Source organism: Agelaius tricolor, unplaced genomic scaffold, assembly GCF_023055355.1.
Source record: "Agelaius tricolor isolate 1412-34295 unplaced genomic scaffold, bAgeTri1.0.p SCAF_39, whole genome shotgun sequence".
Lineage (NCBI taxonomy): Eukaryota > Metazoa > Chordata > Aves > Passeriformes > Icteridae > Agelaius > Agelaius tricolor.
In genome coordinates this window covers 2,685,558-2,705,745 of record NW_027269299.1, presented here as the reverse complement: position 1 = coordinate 2,705,745, position 20,188 = coordinate 2,685,558, and the positions used below count along the sequence as shown (strand labels likewise).

Genomic DNA, 20,188 nt, shown 5'->3' with positions numbered 1-20,188 from the left:
GGATGCTGAGGGCAGCACAAGGGGCTGACAGTGCCCAGCCTGGCTGGGGCTGTGCCAGGAGGCCCCAGGGCCTCAGGACAAGGTGTCTCCTCCCAGCCCATGGTGGAACAGACCCTGCTGTGCCCCAGGGCACCAAGACTTGGCTTCTCTTTGTCCCCACCTGTCATCACTGCCTGCAGTTCTCTGCTCTGCCTGGGGCCTGGGGACACTTGCTCAGTCCTGTCCCTCTCTGGGACCCATTAAAAGTCCAAGAAACTTTGGAACTGGATTCTGCCTTGGAGTTCTGGAGAGGTTTCTTCAGCTCCCTCTCAGGGACTGATGTTCAGGGCCTGAGCACAAAGGCCCAGAGGCTGATTAAAGTCCTTGTGCTGTGTCTGTGCTGCTGAGCTGGGCTGGGCTCCTGGCCCAGAGGCAGCTCCTGGTCACCAAGAAGAGCTTCAAAAGCACATTTCTCTTGATGAGCAGCTCTTCTGCCAGCCCAGCAGGGCTGGGGCACTGCCTGCAGCCAGCGCGGGCACAGCACAGAGGCACAGAGAGCTTCAATCAGTCAGGGCTGGGAAGGGGCTGAGAAGTGCCTGGGGCACAATCACTGCCAGCCCTTGGCACAGGAACCTCTGGCTGCAGGACAGTGCAGCTGCAGCTCCTGGAGCCATCTCCTCAAGCTGCAACATCCCAATGATTACAGACCCTGTGAGTACAACTCTGGGTATTTCTGGTGCAGGGGACATAAAATGCTCATGAAGCTCTGACATGCTGAGGGGTTCTGATCAGTCATAGAATATTTCCAAGACAAGGATTTTAAAAGAAAAAAGGATATTCCTAAGACTTTGTCTTCAGTTTCCTACTATTGGAGCATGGCAGGTAGGGGGGGATAAATATTAAAGGTTGATTAGGAATTATTAATTATGAATGCTGACAAGAGCTTGACACATCCAAACTGTTACTTTTAGTGCTCAGTAGCCTCACAGGAGATCCTTAAGGTGCTCTCAGCCCCTCTGCCATGGACTGCAGCAGCATCACCTTTGCTGGAGCCATCAGGCTCAGTCTGAGCTGTCCTTTCTCCAAGCTGCAAACAGAACCTGCCCCCAGCCAGTGCCCTGCAAACAGGCAGGGTTCTGTGGGGCCAAGGAGAGTGCACAGAGATTTGGGGTCTGTGGGTGCTGGCAGGGAGAGATCGGGCACAGGGAAACACCTGCAGGAGGGAAATCTGCAGGAAGCAGAGAGATCAGGCAATGAGAGAAAACAAAGCCCAGCAATGCTGTGGCAGGGAGAGTTTAGAGATGTCCACAGGAGCCCCTCCAGTGCAGCCCCTCCCTCTGAATAAGCCCTCTCCCTCCTGTGCCCCAGCCAAGCCTCTGCCCTCAGGGCCGGGGCTCCAAGGCGTGCAGCCCCTCTTGTGCAGGCAGAGCTGCAGCAGAGCCATGGGGCAGCTCTGCAGCCCCGGGCCCAGTTCCCTCTGCAGAGCACAGGGCTGGGAGCAGCTGCCCGGCCCTGGGGGCTCTGGCAGGGGCACAGCTGGCTCAGGGTGACGCTGTCCCCAGGGCCCGGCTCTGGGCAATGCTGTCAGTGCAGCCAGGGAAGGAGCTGCATCTCCCTTCAGCCAATGCCAGCAGAAGGACACTTGGAAGTCTCCCTGAGATTTCAGTCCAAGCTGGGAGCTTCAATCCAGGGTGCAAACTTGTCCAAATGACGCTCTGGTTTATAAGTTTGATGGGGAAAGGCAGAGGTGTTGTGACACTGAAAATGCTGCTGGGTTGGTGAAATGAGCAACGTGAGTCCTTGGCTACAAATGTGGAGCTGGGCTGTGGTGGATCCATCACCTCTAAGCAGTACCTGGGGAATTTTAAAGGGAAACATGGTAGGGTGATCACCATGCAACTTAGACAGTTTAAACCCAGAGAAATTCTGAACAGGTCAGAATGACAGATTATCTTCCCTCACTCTCTGCTCATCACTTTGCCTCTCAGAACGTGCTCTGTTTTCCCTGAGGGCAGTGGAAATCCTGAGTGTTTCTGATATCCAAGAATACCAGCAGAGGTATGGGGGAGCTTATAAAGAAAACACCAGAACTCTTGAACACAGAAGTGTGTCTATGTGAGTTCCAGGGGAGGGTGTATGGGAAAAGGCTTTGATTTTGGTTACCAGTATCTCTTCCAAATCTTCACTGTCCTTTTCTCCATGAACAGGTGCCCATGTGCAGCCCCAGCAAATGTCCAACAGCAGCTCCATCAGGCACTTCCTCCTGCTGGCATTGGCAGACACGCGGCAGCTGCAGCTCCTGCACTTCTGCCTCTTGCTGGGCATCTCCCTGGCTGCCCTCCTGGGCAACGGCCTCATCATCAGCGCCGTAGCCTGCGGCCACCACCTGCACACGCCCATGTTCTTCTTCCTGCTCAACCTGGCCCTCAGCGACCTGGGCTCCATCTGCACCACTGTGCCCAAAGCCATGCACAATTCCCTCTGGGACACCAGGAACATCTCCTACACTGGATGTGCTGCTCAGCTCTTTTTCTTTGTGTTCTTCCTCTCAGCAGAGTATTTCCTCCTGACCATCATGTGCTACGACCGCTACTTGTCCATCTGCAAACCCCTGCACTACGGGACCCTCCTGGGCAGCAGAGCTTGTGCCCACATGGCAGCAGCTGCCTGGGCCAGTGCCTTTCTCTATTCACTGCTGCACACAGCCAATACATTTTCCCTGCCCCTGTGCCATGGCAATGCCCTGGCCCAGTTCTTCTGTGAAATCCCACAGATCCTCAAGCTCTCCTGCTCAAATTACTACATTAGGGAAATTGTTCCTCTTCTGGGTAGTGTTTTTCTGTTTTTTGGTTGTTTTGTGTTCATTGTTTTCTCCTATGTGCAGATCTTCAGGGCTGTGCTGAGGATCCCCTCTGAGCAGGGACGGCACAAAGCCTTTTCCACCTGCCTCCCTCACCTGGCCGTGCTCTCTCTGTTCCTCAGCACCGGCACCTATGCTAACCTGAAGCCCCCCTCCATCTCCAGTCCATTCCTGGATCTGGCCCTGTCAGTTCTTTACTCAGTGATGCCTCCAGCCCTGAACCCCCTCATCTACAGCCTGAGGAACCAGGAGCTCAAGGCTGCAGTGTGGAGACTGATGACTGGATGATTTAGGAAGTATTAAACTGCTGGCCAATTTCTGCAAATCACTTGTAATAAAATTCTCCTTTATATTTTTATTGGATTGATTATGAGTTATTTCCCCTTTGTTGTAGCTTTTTCATATTGTTCACGAAGAAAGGTTATTGTTTGTGCCATTTTGCATTTTGATTCTCTCCACCTTCCCTGCGTTCACAGACTGTGTCAATAAGGGGCTGTGCTCTTGGTGTATTTAAATGAGCTAAAGGATCTCCCAGCAGAGTTTTCTGCAGAGATGCCCTTTTGTTGCCTTCTCTGGAGCTGCAGCAGCAATGTCTGTGTGCAGAGCTGGGGCAGATCAGTGCTGGCCCAGCAGCTGTGCCCAGCAGCAGCAGCAGCAGCACTTGGTGTTGCCAGTGCTGCTGCCATGGCCCTGCCCCGCTGCCCTGGTGGCCCTGGTGTTGCTGCAGGGCCTGAGTGCTCTCGGGGCCGGGCACAGCCCTGGGGGTGGCAGTGCAGCAGGGACAGGCCATGGGCACTGCTGGGGCAGCGCTGACGCCTCAGGCCAGGCCCTGGGGGCTCCAGGCTCCTTGCCCAGGCTCTCTCAAGAACACGGCCAGGCCAATGCTCAGCACAGAAACCCCGGTGAGCAGCCCCAGGCTGGCCGTGGGCTGGATGGGGGCAAACAGCATGGCTGGGGCTCTGCAAGGGCCCTGGGGCAGATGGGAAGGAGCAGCAGAGCAGGGGCTGATCCATCCCCAGTGCGCTGCACAGCCCAGGGCAGCGTCCCAGAGCGTCCTCATGCAGCTGCCAACAACATCCCCCCTCTGCAGCCCTGGCCTCTCCCCCAGCTCACACAGGTGCCCCATCCTTGCAGGCACAGGCACGGCAGCACTGCCTCAGCAGCCCCTGTTTGCATTGCACACAGCAGGGGCAGCACCCCCATGCTGTTGCTGTGGGGACATGAACCTGAGGGAGCACAAATGCCATCAGCCCCTGGGGCCAGCAAGGCCTGCGGGACACCAGGGAAACCACTCAGCTTTGTCCTGGCCTCTGCACTCAGCCAGAAAGTTTGTTCCCATCAGCTGGGAGTTTCCTGTCCCACTGCAGACGCTGTTGCTCAGAGCCAGGGCTGCCTGGCAGCCACCCCCAAACTGCTGTGACCATTCCCTTGGCTTCACCTTTGCTTTCTTTACTCTTCCCGCTACAAATCTCTTCCTCTTGCCCATCCCTGTTCCCTCCCCTGCAAACAGCCCATCTCTTCCCTGCTCCTGCTGGCCACACCATTCCTGATCCAGGCCAGGAGCCATTGGCCTTCTTGCCCACCTGGGCACACTGCTGCCTCATGTCCAGCCTGCTGTCCATCAGTCCCTGCAGGTCCCTTTCTGCCTGGCTGCTCTCCAGCCACTCTGTCCCCAGCCTGTAGTGCTTCAGGGGTTGTTGTGGCCAAAGTGCAGGACCCAGCACTGGGACTTGTTAAACCTCTCCTTGCTGGATTTGGGCCCTGGATCCAGCTTGTCCAGGGCCCTGTGCAGAGCCCTCCTACCCTCCAGAAGAACCACACTCCTAGACAACTTGGTGTCACCATGGTTCCATGAGGCCCCTGAGTGTTTCAATGGTCTCCATGACTCCATGGGGCCTCCCAGTGTCACAATGTCCCTTTGGTTCCATGGGAAACCTTGGTGTCAGAAAGTCCCTTGTATCCTTGGGCCCCGCAGTGTCACAATGGATCCTTGGTTCCATGAAGTCTGGCAGTGCAGCAATGCTCTCCTTGGTTCCACAGTGTCACAATGGCCTCTTGGTCCCAAGGGCCATCACAGTGTCAAACATGTTTCTTTCATTCCAGGAGTCCCTGAGGAGCAGCCCTGGCCCCTTGGTTCCACGGGGCCCTGCAGTGTCACAATGGCCCCATCACGACACCAGGTCCTGCTCTGTCACAATGCTCTGCATGGTTCCACAAGGCCCTGCAGTGTCACAATGGCCATTGGCTCACAGGGCCTCTGTGGCTCCATGAGGCCTCAGAGTGCCACCATGGATTGCTTGGTTCTGCAGTGTCACAATGGAGTCCTGGTGACACAAGTGTCACAGTGGCCCCTTGGCTCTGTCGTACACAGTGTCATCATGGTCCTCTTAGTGCCACCAGGCCCCACAGTGTCACAATGGCCCCTTGCTTCCCCAGGCCCTGCAGTGTTACAATCATCAGAGAATCAACCAGGCTGGAAAAGACCTTGGAGAGCATCCAGCCCAACCTGGGACCCAACACCACCTTGTCACCCAGACCATGGCACTCAGTGCCACATCCAGTCTTTCCTTAAACACTTCCAGGGACGGTGACTCACCCACCTCCCTGGGCAGCCCATTCCAATGCCCAATCACCCTCTGTGTGGAGAATATTTCCTAATGTCCAGCCTAAACTTCCCCTGGTGCAGCTAAAGGTTGTGTCCCCTTGTCCTGTCCCTGTTCCCTGGGAAAAGATCCAACCCCCACCTAGCTGCACCCTCCTGTCAGGGAGTTGTAGGGAGTGATGAGGTCTCCCCTGAGCCTCCTCTTCTCCAGGATAAACAAACCCAGCTCCCTCAGCTGCTCCTCACAGGACTTGTGTTCCAGACCCCTCCCCAGCCTTGTTGCCCTTCTCTGGACACGCTCCAGTCCCTCCGTGTCCTTCCTAAATTGGGGGCCCAGAACTGGACACAGCACTTGAGGTGCTGCCCAAGCAGTGCTGAGCACAGGGGAAGAATCACAGCCCTGCTCCTGCTGGCCACACCATTCCTGATCCATAGGAGTTCCAGGGGCTGGATGAGGGAAATGGTTGGGAGGGGGTGGGGACAAAGTGTTATTGATTGTCAGCCATGAAGGGTCTTGATTTTTATATCTCTTCACACAGCATTAGAATGTGCTGGGAGTCAATATCATTTGGACATTGATTATACCAAACTATAAACAGGAAAAGAATACTGGATAAAACAGTTCTCTCCCCTTTTTATTTCAATACACCAGATTCACATTGAAAACTATTCTGAAATTTGTGTAATTAACCACAGAAGAATTGAAAACTTCAATTATTCCTCAGGGATGTTCTTATTCAGGTGTTTTAAACAAATGTTTATCAGCCTTTTTCACTGAATTCCTTAACTGAAGAGCTCAAGAAAGAAGCCTCTGGAGTAATAAAATTCATTAGCAACCTCCAAATGGCTGAGGATCCATGCCCATGAGAGCAGCAAGGAACAGAAATGGGCACAGCTTTGTGGCTGGCCCAGCTTTGGCATGGGCCCTGGGCCTGGAGCAGGAGCAGCTCTTGAGGGCCCCAAGGCCGGTGCTCTTGTGCTGCCCTGGGCAGATGGGATGGCAGCAGGGGCTGCAGAGCTCTCAGCACCTCAGGCCAAGGGGAGCAGGGCAGCCAGGGAGCCTCCTTTGGCCTTGGCCAAGCACCTTCGCCCATGGCTGGGGCTGAGGCCGTGGGGCCAGTGCCCAGAGCAGCCTGGCCTGAGCAGAGCTGTGGGGCCAGAGCCGGCTGGGCTGGGCTGGGCTCAGAGAGGTCCTTGGTGCTGCCCAGAGCTCAGGGCAGCTGGCAGAGCTTGCAGGGAGCTGGGCAGGGCTCAGAGAGCCTGGCCCAGAAACCATCAGTGTCCATCTCAGCCTGGCTGAGTGTGCAGGGGCAGGACTCAGGCCAGGCCTTGTGGGGCAGGGCCAGCGCCTGTGCAAGGCATTGCAAACAGGCAAGTGGCCCAGAGAGGAGGCTGCTCTGTGCCCTTGGTGGCACGGACAGAGCAGGGAGGGGGCCCAGGACATTTGTCAGCACCAGCCTCTGTGCCCATGCGTTGGCAGCCCTGGCTGCTGAGCCCAGCTTTGGCCTGGGCTGAGTTTGGCTGTGGCCCAGCTCCATCCTCCTGCGGGGCTCAGGGCCTGTTCCCGGCCATGGCCAGCCCTGGCTGCCTCTCTGCTGGCCCAGAGGCCGGCAGAGCCCGGGGCAGGGCTGTCTGTGCAGCCCCACAGGTGCCAGGGGCTCTGCAGGAGCTGGCAGAGGCTGCCCAGCAGGGAGGCCATGGGGCACAGAGCCCCAAGGCTGCTGTAGGCACCACGGCACAGGGGCCGTTCCCAGCTGCAATGCTCCTGGCCTGGGCTGGGCCTGCACAGGGGCTGGGCCACCATGGCTGGGCCAGCACAGGGCCACAAAGGGGCCACGCAGCCGCTGCCGGGGCTGACAGCAAGGCCAGGCACACACAAGCAATTGCTGAGCATGGCCTGCGCTGGCCAGGCCTGACTGTGCCAAAGGCAGAGCTCAGCTGCCCTTGGGGGCTGCAGCAACACTCCAGAGCCCAAAGAGCCTCCATGGCTGTGCTGGAGACCAAGGCTGCAGCAGGGAAATGCAGGGCTGCTGCGGGATGGGGAGGCCATTGAATTCCAGCACACACCTCAGCTCTCTGATGATCCCAGCACCATGCTGGGCCCTGTTTCAGACTGGAGCAGAGCAGATGTTGATGGGACAGGAGCCCTGCGGGGCCGTCAGGGACCTGCAGCTTGCAAGGTGCTCTGCTCTCCCTCAGGTGCTCTGGGAGAGATCCAATCCCAGCTGGGCACCTCAGGGCACAAGTGGCACTGCCTGTTCATGGGCACACAGCTAATGTCTTCCTGGAAAGGGGCACAAGTTTCAATACTTGTTAGTTGTATAATATACAAGCAAATCTTTTTTATCTGGTCACTTGAGTACTTTTGAGAAACAGCAAACTTTTCCAAGCTGGAACAGGAATTTTCTGAATCTACTGGATTCTTCTACTGATGGCAGGAGAAGAAATACTCATCTTCCCCTCTACCTTTGCCACTGACATTCACTCTAATATTTAATGAACCCACTTCCTTCAGGTGTTTCCAGCTCTCCTGTTGAAATGTCCATGTCTAAGAACTTCTCTTAATTTAGAGCAACTGGATCTATGTCCTTTCCATAACTCCCAGATTTTCTCATCCAGATGCTCTCTGGTTATTCAAGTGCCTATCAAATGACTGGTTTCATGCTTTGAACTTCAGCTAGTTGCCAATCTTTCTGAAGTTCAAATATATACCACATTAGTGGTATATATTTGAACTTGACATATTACATATACAACTCCACATTACATATAAATATCCTAATTGTGTTTATATGTATCACAGAATTACCTTTGCTTATGTCTCTGTCTGAAACTGTGCCTGGAAGAAATCCCTTGGGGATGGTGGACATGTCAGAAACTGCTGGGACATCCCAGAGAGCTGAGGGAAGAGCTGTGATGGTTATTAAACTGTTCAAATGTTCAACTTGTGTTTGTTGGCAAGAAACATTTCTGTGCCTCTGAGTGTCACCAGGCCCTGAGCCCAAAGGACACAAACCTGATGAGTTGTGGTTCCTACTGCAGGGGCTGCACTTGGACCTTGGCTCTGCACAGGAGAGCTCTTCATCCCCTTTCTCTCTTTTCCTCCCTCTGGGCATGGAGGCAGCTCCTGACTTCAGCCTGTGACTCGTGTGTGCAAAGAGCAAATCTGGACACACAAGCCCTGACCCCATCCCCCAAACAGCTCTTTCAAGGAGACATTTAAAAGGAATTACAATTGTTTGTGTCCTCTGAGTTGGACTCACTGGGGAAATACCAACAAAACAACAAAAGAGCCTTTCCTGGCAACTTTAGAAAATCACAGAAACTTTGGCAAAAGGTTTAATATGACATTCAATCAACAAAAAACACTTCTCAAAGCATTAACTTGGACCATTCAACTTCACCAACTCTAAGCCGGTTCAATTTTAAGTTACTCAAAATTGGCAAGAAGAGAGAATTAGATGAAGGAGAAGAAGACACAGAAAGAGAGAAAGAAACAAGAGATACAGAGAAGCACACACACAGCTACCAAGCCCTGGATTCCAGCACTGTTGAGATCGAAATTCCAAGAGTAGTATGGTAAATATTTGTGCTTGCCTTGTGGTCAGCCTTCAATACCCCTTGGTCTTGCTGGGCCCTTCCCCCAGGTGGGGCTTGGGCTCATTTGGTCCCTCAGGAGCTGGGCTGGGGCTGCAGAGGTGGCTGTGGAGCATTGCCTGTGCTGTGCCAGGGACTGGCAGCCACTGCTGGGCTGGGATAGAGGCTCTGGGGGGATTGGGGTTCCAGGGCAGGGCAGGGCTGGACCTGCCCCCTCCTCTCCCCCACACACAAAATGTTTTGAGCCAACAATCTCCTCCAGTCTGTCACAATAGGGAATGTTGGAGGTGAAATCCCAATTCTGGCCATTGGCACCTGGCTGAGAAGAACAGTTCTTTTCCATAGGAAGGAAAGCACAGAGCCGAATGTTTGAAAGGCAGGTGAGAGACTCATTAGGCCAAGGCCAGCCAGATTTGTCAGGAATGGCAGATTTTGTCTGGGAGCAGTCTTTGGATTATGGGAATTTTGGAGGTGGAAAGCCAATCTCAGCCATGGGCACCTGGAGAAGCAGGACAGCTCCTTCCTATAGGAAGGAAAGCACGGAGCTTTGTCCCGTGTTTTGGGGACAGATTGGAAGTGACCCTTGAGAAATCACTGCAAGACAGACTTGTCCTGGCAATATTCCTATTGGAACAATCCCTGTGTATACGGACATTTGGAGGTGAAATCCCAATTCTGGCCATGGATGCCTGGAGGAGAAGGACAGTTCTTTTCCATAGGAAGGAAAGCACAGAGCCCCAGTGTTTCAGCAGCAGATGAGAGGAGACCTTCAACCAGCCAGGGTCAGTTGGACCAGTCAGGCCGTCCATGGGAGGCCACACCAGCCAGACCTGTTGTGTGCACCCTTGGTTTTATGGCACCCTCAAGTGTCACAATGGTGCCTTGATTCCATGGAGCCCTGCAGTGTCATAATGAACCTTTGGACCCTGGGGGTTTGCAGTGTCACAATGGTCTCGTTTGGCTCCACAGTGTCACAATGAACCATTGATGACAGGAGGCCCCTCTGTGTCACCCTGGAGCTTTGGTTCCATGCAGCCCTGCAGTGTCACAATGGTCTCCTTTGGCTCCACAGTATCACAGTGGTCCACTGATGACATGAGACCCCACAATGTCACACTGGACCTTTGGCTCCATGAGTGAGGCCCCATTGTGTCACAATGGACCCTTGGTTTGATGCGGCCTCTCAGTGTCTCAATGATCCCTGCATTCCATGGAGCCACACAGCATCAGCATGGTCCCCTTGGTTCCATGAGGCCCAGCAATGTCACAGTGCTCTCCATGATTCCATCAGGCCCCACAGTGTCACAATGGTCCCTTGGTCTCACAGGGCCCCACAGTGTACCAATGGTGCCTTGGTTCCATGGGCCCTGTGCTGCTGCATTCCCCCCTCCCCTTCTCAGGCCACCCTGCCAGCTGAGAAATGCTCCTTGGGGCTCGGCCTTGGCCAACAGCCCCTGGGCTCAGCTCCTCTGCAGCTCATCACAAACACTGTCTGCTCCAGGCACTGCTGCTGCCCAACCAGCTCCTGCTTTCTGTAGGAGCAGCCCTGGGAACTGGTTTTGTTCCCTCAGAGGCACAACATCCCTGTTCTCACACTGCCAAAGAAAGCTATGGATGCCAAGTGCGGCCAGGATGAACCATTGCTGGGACTGAAGCCCCTCTCTTGGGGCCCTGCAAACAGCGCTCCAAAAGGAGCCCTTGGAGCTCTCCTGGGCCAGCGACTCCCTCTGAGTGGGGCCTCTCCCAGCCGGGAACTCTCCCGTTTGCTGCACTCGGGGATCCCCAACAACGACGGAGCCTGGGCCGATCCCCCCACTCCTCCAGGCTCAACCCTTCACCCGCTGGGGAGATGCCAAAGGATCCACAGGGAGCATTTCCTGGCCTCAGGGGAATTGCTCCCAGGTGCCTTGCACTGACTCTTTGTGTCTGTGTGCACACAGGAGTGCCTGTGCTGGGGAAATGTGGCAGAAATGCTGCTCTCTGAGGGGTTTGAGAGCCTTGGATAGCTAAGCCAGTCAGGCCTGTAAGTGAGGATAAGTCATGAGGTCTAAGGGAAGTTAAATGCTGCTAAGAGTTGTTCTTTTGCTAAGTTATTTAATATAAGTTATAAGCAGAGTTAAATACAGTTAAATGTTATTCCTCTGTTAAATTGCAAAGTCATCAGTTAAAAGTTAGGTTAAATACTGTTAAGTGCTGTTCTTTTGCTAAATTGTGAAGTTGAAGGTATCAGTTTAGGTTATGTTAAGTCCTATTAAGTTTGGGCTCTGTTAAGCTTTTGGGCCATATTCCTTTTACCCTCACTGTCCTTGTGTCTCATACACACACAGGGACAGCTCTTGGTTCATTTCTGGTTTGATTGCCTGGATTATGTTTGGTTTTGTTGTTGCTTTGTTTTCTTGTTGTGCCTGAAGTGTCCAGTCAGGAGCAGAGTGACTCTTGCCAAGGAACTTTGTGCTGCTGTCCCTTAATATTAAATCTGGTTTTTGCTGCTCCCTTGCTGGGGATTTTTTCAGCGCTCTCAAGGCCTCGTTGGTAGCAGGGTGAAGGAGCCCTGGCCCAGGCTCTGGCCCTGGGGGACACGGGGACGCTGCCGGGGGGTCCCTGTCCCCCTGTGCCACCCCCAGGGCCCCGGCCCCCCGTCCCCGTGTCAGGCTCTGGGGTCGATCTCGTGGAACATCCTCTGGGGGAGGCTGCGGCGCCGGGGGCGGGGGGACCCGGGGGGACAGGGGACCCCGCTGTGCACGAGCAGGGTTGGACTGCTCTGGGGGGAACTGTGAGGGGGGCCGGGGCAGAGTGACCTCCCCAGTGACCTCACACAGCCCCTGTGATGTCACACAGTCCCCTGTGATGTCACATTGCCTCCTATGATGTCACACAGTCCCCTGTGATGTCACACAGCCATCTGTGATGTCACACAGTCAGCTGTGATGTTACACAGCTGCTCTGTGATGTCACATAAGACTCTGATGTCAAAGAGTCACACTGCAATGTCACAGTTTGTTCTGTGATGTCATAGCCTGCTCTATGATCTTACACAGCCAGCCAGTGATGTCACAACCCACTCCCTCATGTCACAGAGCCCACCCTCTATGAATGCAGGATCTGCTCTATGGCCTCACACCCTACACTATGATGTCACAGACAGATGTGTGATGTCACAACCCTCTCAGTGATGCCACAAAACCCTCTCTGTGATGTCATACTGCCACTCTGTAATGTCACAGCACACACTTTGACTTCACAGCCAGCTCTATGATGTCATACAGCCAGGCCTTGATGTAACAATCTGCTATGTGATGTCACACAGTCCCCTCTATGATGCTCAGTCACCACAATGACCTCACACAACAAACTCTGTGATGTCATAGCCCAATCTGTGCCCTCACACAACCCACTCTGTGCTGTCACACAGCCCCTTGCTGACATCACAGCTGCTCTGTGCCTCCATGACACAGCCACAGAGGAGCTGCTGTGACACAGCCCCCTCTGGGACATGCCACAGCCCCTGCCAGTGCTGAGCCCCTGGGAGCTCTGTCTGTGCCCTGCTGGTGTCCCTGAGGGGCCCTGGCAGTGCCCCAGCCCTGCTGGGCTGTGCACAGGAGCTGCTCCTGGCCAGAGCTGTCTCTCTGCAGCTCTGCTGCCCTTGCCAGGAGCTGCCTCTGGGCCAGGAGCCCGGCCCAGCTCAGCAGCACAGACACAGCACCAGGACTGTAATGGCCCTCTGGGGCTTTGGTGCTCTTTGCATCAGACTCGGTCCCTCACAGTGTGCTCAAAGAACTTCTCAGGGACTCCAAAAGAGGCTGAAACAATAAAGTTTCTCATACTTTAAATAGATCCTTCTGAGGGACAGGACTGAGAAAGCATCCCCAGGTTCCAGGTAAAGCAGAACACTGGTGGCAAGGATGACAGGTGGGGACAAGCAAGGCAAAGGTGTCTCTGGTGCTGAGCAAACCTGCACCTCTGTCCCTGCAGGCTGTCGGCATCCCCCGGCTGCCCCACCTGGCTGGCCCCTTCCTTTGCTGACAGCTCTGCCTCCTGCCTGCCTCTGCCTGCCCACACAAAGCCTTGGGCTGCTCCAGGCTCCTGCTGGGGGACGTGCTGCACCACAGCCCTGCCCTGGCAGGGAAATTCCTTTCTCCTGGTGTCCACTCTGGGCCTCCCCAGCTGCCCTTGGTGCTATTATGTCTTCTTCAGGCTCATTCCCACTAGGAAGATAAACTCCAGCCTCTCTGAAACCGCCCTTCCATCCCTCCCAGGCTATTCCTGTTCTGTCCTCAGTCTCCACACCACTGAGCCCAGAGCCCTGAGCCTCTCCCTGCTGGTTTTGTGATGAGACCTTCATACCCCATCTTGGGAGATTTCTGGGTCCTCTCCAAGGTCTGTGAAAATGGAAAAATAGTGATCATAGTTATTTTCTCCCATATCTTGCAGGGAGACAAAACAAGGGTCAATATCTATAAACTGAATGAGGTTGGATTTACATTTGTTAGAAAGAGGAAAAATTTTAGAATTATAAGAGTGGCAAAAAACTACAAGAGTTATTCCAGAGAAGTGGATGCCCCATCACAGGAATTGTCCAAGAGCAGGAGCTTTGTGGAACCTGACCCAGTGAAACCCTCTAATCCCCAAGGACAGAATTCCTGTAGTGTGGGTTCTCTGATGTGCTGGGTGCCCTAACAACGCTTCTGGCCAGAATGTCTGCTGAGGGCAGCCAGGCTGCTGCAGGGGCAGTGACCTCACAGCCATCACCATGGCAGCCCTGTCCCCTGGGCCTGGCTCTGCCCTTTCCTCTGCCCCTGCCTTGGCTCTGCTGGCATGAAGAGTTTTGTCATTGATATCTTGTCCCCAAGGTGCTGGGGCCAATGGCTTCCCAGTCAGGCTCCTGGAGCACAAGTGGCTTTTCAGAGGCCAGCCAGGAAGGAGCCCTGAGGCAGCAGCTCTGCAGTGGTGGCCACCAGGCCGGGCTGCCAAGGGAGGCTTCTGGCCATGGCCTGCAAGCAGCTGCTGCTGCCAAGGTGCCTTTGGTGCCTCAGGCTCTCCCTGGCACAGCTCCCAGCACGGCACTCTGCCCTTGTGCCCGAGGCCTTCCCTGTGCTGGGGCTGGCCTGGGGCTTTTCCTGCAGTGGGACCTGCCCTGCTGATGGCACAGGAAAGGCAGTTCCTGCTGGAGCAGGAGGCTCTGCCTGCAATGGGCTCCAACAGCTCCAGCAAGGCCCTGCTGACTTCAAAATTGCTTCCCAGAGCAGAATATTCTAATTGTTAGAGCTCCTATGCAGTGGAGGAAAGAACTCTGATCAAGATCTTTCTGTCTAATCATGATCACAATCAATCTGAGCTGTATTTCTAGAAATCTATCTGGTATTCCATCATGAATCCTGTTGAACAAATTGTATTAAAGTTCAATTCCCCCTGTCCAATCTCTTGTACCTTTGACATAATCTGGGGCTGGGATTGGATCCAGCTGTTCCCAGGCTCCTTTCTGAAATGGAATTTTAGAAGTTATGGGGTCATCTAGGGGGTTTGGGGTTCTATGCTGGCTGTTGGGTGTCATTTCTCCACCTCATGACTCAGCAGGAGTTTCTCCAAGAAAGAAACAAAGCTTTTGCCTGAAGCTCCCACTGTGCCCATGACAGGAACCCCTGTGAGTGTCTGGGACATCCCGGCTCTTTGGCAGCCTGGGGACTCCTGGGATGTCACCATGGAGCCCCCGTGAGGGCCTGGGACAGATCGGTGCCTTTGCAGCCCAAGGTGCCCTGGGATGTCACCATGGAATGGCTGTGACTACCTCTGACCACAGGGCTCTTTACCATCCCAGAAACCCCTGGGAGGTGTCCATGGAGCCCCTGTCTCTGCCCGTGACATTCCAGCTCTGGAACAGCCTGGAGACTCTTGGAAAGTCTTCATGGAGACCCTCTGAGGGCCCGTGACAAATCTGATCCTTAGCAGGCAACCATCCCCAGCCCCTCTGTTGCTATGCTCAGTTTCCATGGCAACCATAACCAGGCCCCTCTGTGGCTATGCTCAGTTTCCATGGCAACCATCACTAGCCCCCTGTTGATATTCTCAGTCCCTTGGCAGCTCCATGGAGACCCCATGCCAGGGATGGTTGCCATGGACACCAGCTCAGGCCTGCAGCCAGAGCCCGTTGCCATGGCAACCATTGGCAGCCCCATCCCCAGGCTCATGGAGTCCCAGAAGCACAGAATTGGCTGAGCTGGGAGGGACCCATCAGGATCCTCCAGTCCAACTGCTGGCCCTGCACAGGACACCCCAACAATGCCAGCCTGGGCCTGGCAGCGCTGGCCAAACGCTGCTGCAGCTCAGAGAGCCCTGGAGCTGGGACCCTGCCCTGGGGAGCCTGGCCAGGGCCCCAGCAGCCTCTGGGAAAAATCCTTTTCCTGACATCCAACCTGAGCCTGCCCCGACTCAGCTGCAGCCGCTCCCTCCACTCCTGTCCCTGGGCACCAGAGGGAAGAGGTTCCCACAGCCCCAGCCAGGGACCTGCTCCCAAGGCTGCTGCCATGGCCACCAGGGCTGGCACCAGCTGGGATGCTCGGTTTCCACGGGCCGGGCTTCAGGAATGGGATTCCCCAATTTCCTGCTCCCGCTAAAACCGCGCTGCCCTCGCTGCCCTCCTGCCTCCCATGGGAAGCACAAAAGGCAAAGATCCCAGGCTGGGATAAGAACAATTTATTGGGAACAGCAACGAGATAAGGAACAAACAGGAGCAGAAACAATATTGATAACAGAAGGGATAAGAAAAAGGGAAAACTACAACACAACTGACTGTCTCTTTCCGGCCACAATTTCTCCTTGCCTGGTAATGGTACTCTTCTCCCTGGGGAGAGAGAGAGAGAGTCCCTTTCCTGCCCCTGGCAATGTTCTGAGGTGGGAGTGAATGTAATGACAGGGCCATGGCCATACCCTCCTGTTTTTGGATCCCACATCGTGTCATTGGCAGGGGCTGGAAAAGGGAAAGGTGTCTTCCCAGCATGGACCACAGGGATTATGGATCACTAGGGCTCTTCCCAATGTGGCTTCTCCAGTGGGGGATAAAGCTCGAGCAGTGCACGAAGCTCTTCCTGCAGTTGGGGCACGTGCAGGGCTTATTTTACTCGTGCCTCCGTTGGTGTCTGCTCAAGTGAGAGCTGCTGGTGAGGCTCTTCCCACACTGGGGACACTCGTAGGGCCTCTCCCCAGTGTGGATGCGCCAGTGGGTGACGAGGGTGGAATTGTGCTTGAAGCCCTTCTCCTGCACTCAGGGCAGCAGAAGGGCCTCTCATCCGTGTGAATCCGCTGGACTTGGAGGAGGTGGGAGCTGGTGTGAAACCTCTTCCCACACTGGGGACACTGGTAGGGCCTCTCCCCTGTGTGGATCATTTGGTGGATGATCAATTGGGGCCTCCGACTAAAGTTCATCCCACATTCCCCACAGTTGTATGGCCTTTCCCCAGTGTGGATCCTCTGGTGGCAGACCAAGAGAGACTTCTGCCTAAAGCTCTTCCCACACTCCCCACATTCATAGGGCCGTTCCCTGGTGTGGGTCTTCTGGTGGGAGATCAGGTTAGAGTTTTGGCTGAAGCGCATCCCACATTCCCCACACTCGTAGGCCTCTCCCTGGTGTGGATGTGCCAGTGCCTGATGAGATAGGAGTTGTGCTTGAAGCCCATCCCACAGTCAGGGAAGTGGAAGGGTCTCTGATCTGTGTGAATCTGCTGGTGCTTGATGAGACTGGAGCTGGTGTGAAACCTCTTCTGACACTGGGGACACTCTAGGGCCTCTCCCCAGTATGGATGCGCCGGTGGGTGATGAGGGCAGAGCTGCAGCTGAAGCCCTTCCCACACTCCCCACACTCGTAGGGCCATTCCCCAGTGTGGATCATCTGGTGGCTGATCAGGGTGCTGCTCTGCCTGAAGCTCTTCCCACACTCCAAGCACTTGTGGGCCTTCTCCCCATCATGAAGCTGCTCATGGACCACCAGCTCTGAGCTCTGGCTGAAGCTCTGTCCACCTTCCTGGCTCAGGGTGGGTCTTTCCTCCTCAGAGCACCCTGGGCTGGGATCTCTGGGACTTGTCCTCCCTGTTGGAATTCTGCACTGTGGAGCCACTCAAAATGGCCTCTTCCATGAGGTTCTGCCATGGGGATTTGTCCTCCCTGGTCTCCATCCTCAGCTCCTTCTCTGGGGGAGGAAGGACAAGGAGAGGATGGGATTTGCCTCCATGCCACAGGGAAGGGGAAGGAGATCCCCCCAGTGCATCCCCGGCCGGACGGGGTTGGCAGCAGGGTTGCCCTGCAGCCGGGGGCCGTGATGGGCTTGGAGATGGAGTAGGAGAGAGGGGGAAAGGGGCACTGACTTCCTCCTCACCTGCCTGGGTGTCCCGGGGCTCCTTCCTCTTCCTTGCAGCCTCCTCTTCCATCTGGCAAAGGTCTGGGAATGGGAAATCCTTATTTTGGGAAGAAAACAAAGGGTGCACACATTGTCTTTTGGACTTGTTTGAAGGCAAACCTGGGGAGGGTCTAAACCAGAATTTCGATTTAATAAGAAAATGAAGATCAAGGCAATGCTACAGAAACACTGCCTTAAACTGACAGAGTCAGGATATAACCTGACACCCTACTGGTCAAGGTGGTGGCTGCAGTCCCACTAAATGGTGGCTGCAGTCCTGTTGGAGGGATGAACATGATTCTGTCGAGGCAGTGATCCTGTAGAAGGGTCTGGTCTTCCTCTGAAGGTCCAGGGGTGGTTCTGGAGCTCTTGTCCTCTGGGAATCCAGTTGGTAAGCTGCTCCTGGTGTTGCAAGGCCCAGCTTATATCCAGGTAGGAATGCTTGGTTCCTCCCCCTGGGCAGAGCATCCCACAGTGGGATGATGAAATTTTATCAGTCCTGCAGTGACATTTATTGGCCCACACACATTCTTTTTATGAAAAATCAAAAATCCCTCTTTTCCAGGCATAAATGTTTTAAATTAGGGTTCCGCATTCATAATGTCCAATATGCAAAGATTGCTCCAAGCAAACCTGCCAGGACAGACAGGTCAGGCTTGCCTTGGCCACTGGTGGCTGCTGTTCATCAGCTCCTGAAACATGGGGGCTCCATGGAGACCAATGTGACACTTGGGAGCCTTGTGAAATGAAGGGGCCATTGTGACACTGCAGAGCACCATGGATCCATGGGACCATTGTGACAATGTGGAACCTCGTGGAACCAAGGGCATCATTGTGGCTCTGTTGGCCACATGGTCCCAAGGGGCCAGAGCAAAGCAGCGGTGTGGGAGTTAGCCTAGCTGTAACTCAGAGTCAGAAAGATTTTACCCCAAAAGAACTGGGTGCGAGTTTCAAGCCCTGGGAATCATTTGTTTAACTTAGGGTGAGTTTGAGGGTTCCCCCATAAGCCTTTAGTGTGGTTATGCTAAGTTGTCCAAGTTCTCCTCCCCTATTGGTTACTTGTTTCCTCTATAGGGTTATTGTTCCAGAGTGTTCTACCCTCAAGTGTATATATTGTTGCTTCACCTTTATCTCAGGTCTTTGAATCCCACCCCTCATACTGTGCTCGACTTCTCCATGTTTATTGTTTTTCACCCTGTTATTAAAGTTCTTTTTGGCAACTCCATTGATCCTGCTTGTAGGAGCATCGGGGGGTAGGATGGTTGGGATGGACGGAGACGAGAGATCTCTGAAGCCAGGTCTTGGAACTTGTGGTTTATTGCAAAGGGTGTGGGTGCAGGGGCCTTGTTTGGAGCTGCCAGCCACAGCTCGGAGCAGGCCCGAAAGAGGAGCTCGAAAGAGGCGCCCAAAATGGATGCTCAAAAGAGGAGGGGAGTTCCCATTACAATACAATAAATCTTCTTCTGTGCTGCATATTCTAATTTTCACTAACCAATCTAGTACAAGATACAAATCTTATAGCATTTACATACAGCCTATAAGAATCATTACATTACCATACTGTGTTACATTTTAAACCCTAAAAACTCCTCTTTGGACCCCTTCTGCCAAGCTAGTAGGGTCTGCTCTGACTCTTGGACCTGTCTGCATGCTGAGGGTATTGTTTCATCAAAAGAAGATTACCTTCAGCCGGCCATACCATTGTTTTCCAGTTGTTCAGTAACTAAGGCTTGGTATCTCAAAGCTTGCTTCATTTCAATCTCCCTTATAGTTTCCATATTCTCAAAATCTTTTGCCAGGCAATCATATTTATAAGGCTTTCCAGTTTCATCTTCCCCAGCATCTGCTTCTTTTCATTTTCACCACTCTTGCCCTAAAGCTGGGGAACCAGAGAGGTTTGTCACAGCCACCCTCATTGCGACCTTTGGCGCCCGAACAGGGGCCCTGACATTCAGTCATGTCAGCTGGGGTTAGCTGATGGATAGGCCAGCGCTCTCCGGGATTTTGGATTGTGCCGGGCCGGCAGATTCATCATTGCTTTGAGAGACCTCAGCCAGGATCCACAGGGACAATGACAGTTTCACCTGCATAGGATTGCATGTGGGTTTGGGAAACGCAGGACAATTATTGCCCATTTTGCCACTGTGTTTTTACAATATGCACCCACATCCCATAACTGATTTGGGGTGCACCAGTGGCTGTTCCACCTAAGGCGAGAAAGAGAAAAATGGGCAGCGGGATGTCCAAAGTAGAAAGGTGCGTATATGGATGCTTTAAGTTAATTCTCACTGATCATGACCAAGTATCTTCAAAGAACAAATAAAAATCAATTGTGAAGTGGATAATGTAAAATTTTCCAGATGCCCCTGAGCCTGACCGTCCTCCCTCCATCTTGGCTCCTCCACTTCCTGCTACCACAGCCTTCTCTTCTGCCCTGAACCAAGCTCCAGACTCCAACCCCAAGACTGTGGGTCACGCCCCCACTTTCAATCCTTCCACCTCCAGCCTGGGCCATGCCTCCAGAAGGCCAGCCTGGAAGTCTGCAATCCTAGATCAAGGCCCTTCCTCCCCAACACCTGACAAAATGGCAGCGCCCTTTGCCTCACCCTCCATCAACAATATAACCCCCATGGTCAAAGATACTAAGCCCAACTGTCACACTATTTCTAATCCAAATGTTTCTGCTCCAAGTTATTCTTCCTCCCCAGAAAACAGTTTGGACTCCTCAGAACCACCTCACCCCTCAATCCCAGAAAATCCCTGG

At 54.0% G+C, this 20,188-nt stretch overlaps 1 long non-coding RNA gene and 1 pseudogene across 1 annotated transcript in view; one reads left to right on the top strand and one right to left on the bottom strand.

The window, feature by feature from the left end:
• LOC139603505 (zinc finger protein ZFP2-like) overlaps positions 1-17,455 on the bottom strand; it is a 32,479-nt pseudogene extending 15,024 nt beyond the window's left edge.
• LOC139603484 (uncharacterized) overlaps positions 1-20,188 on the top strand; it is an 81,210-nt gene that overhangs the window by 38,650 nt on the left and 22,372 nt on the right. The window lies entirely within an intron of this gene.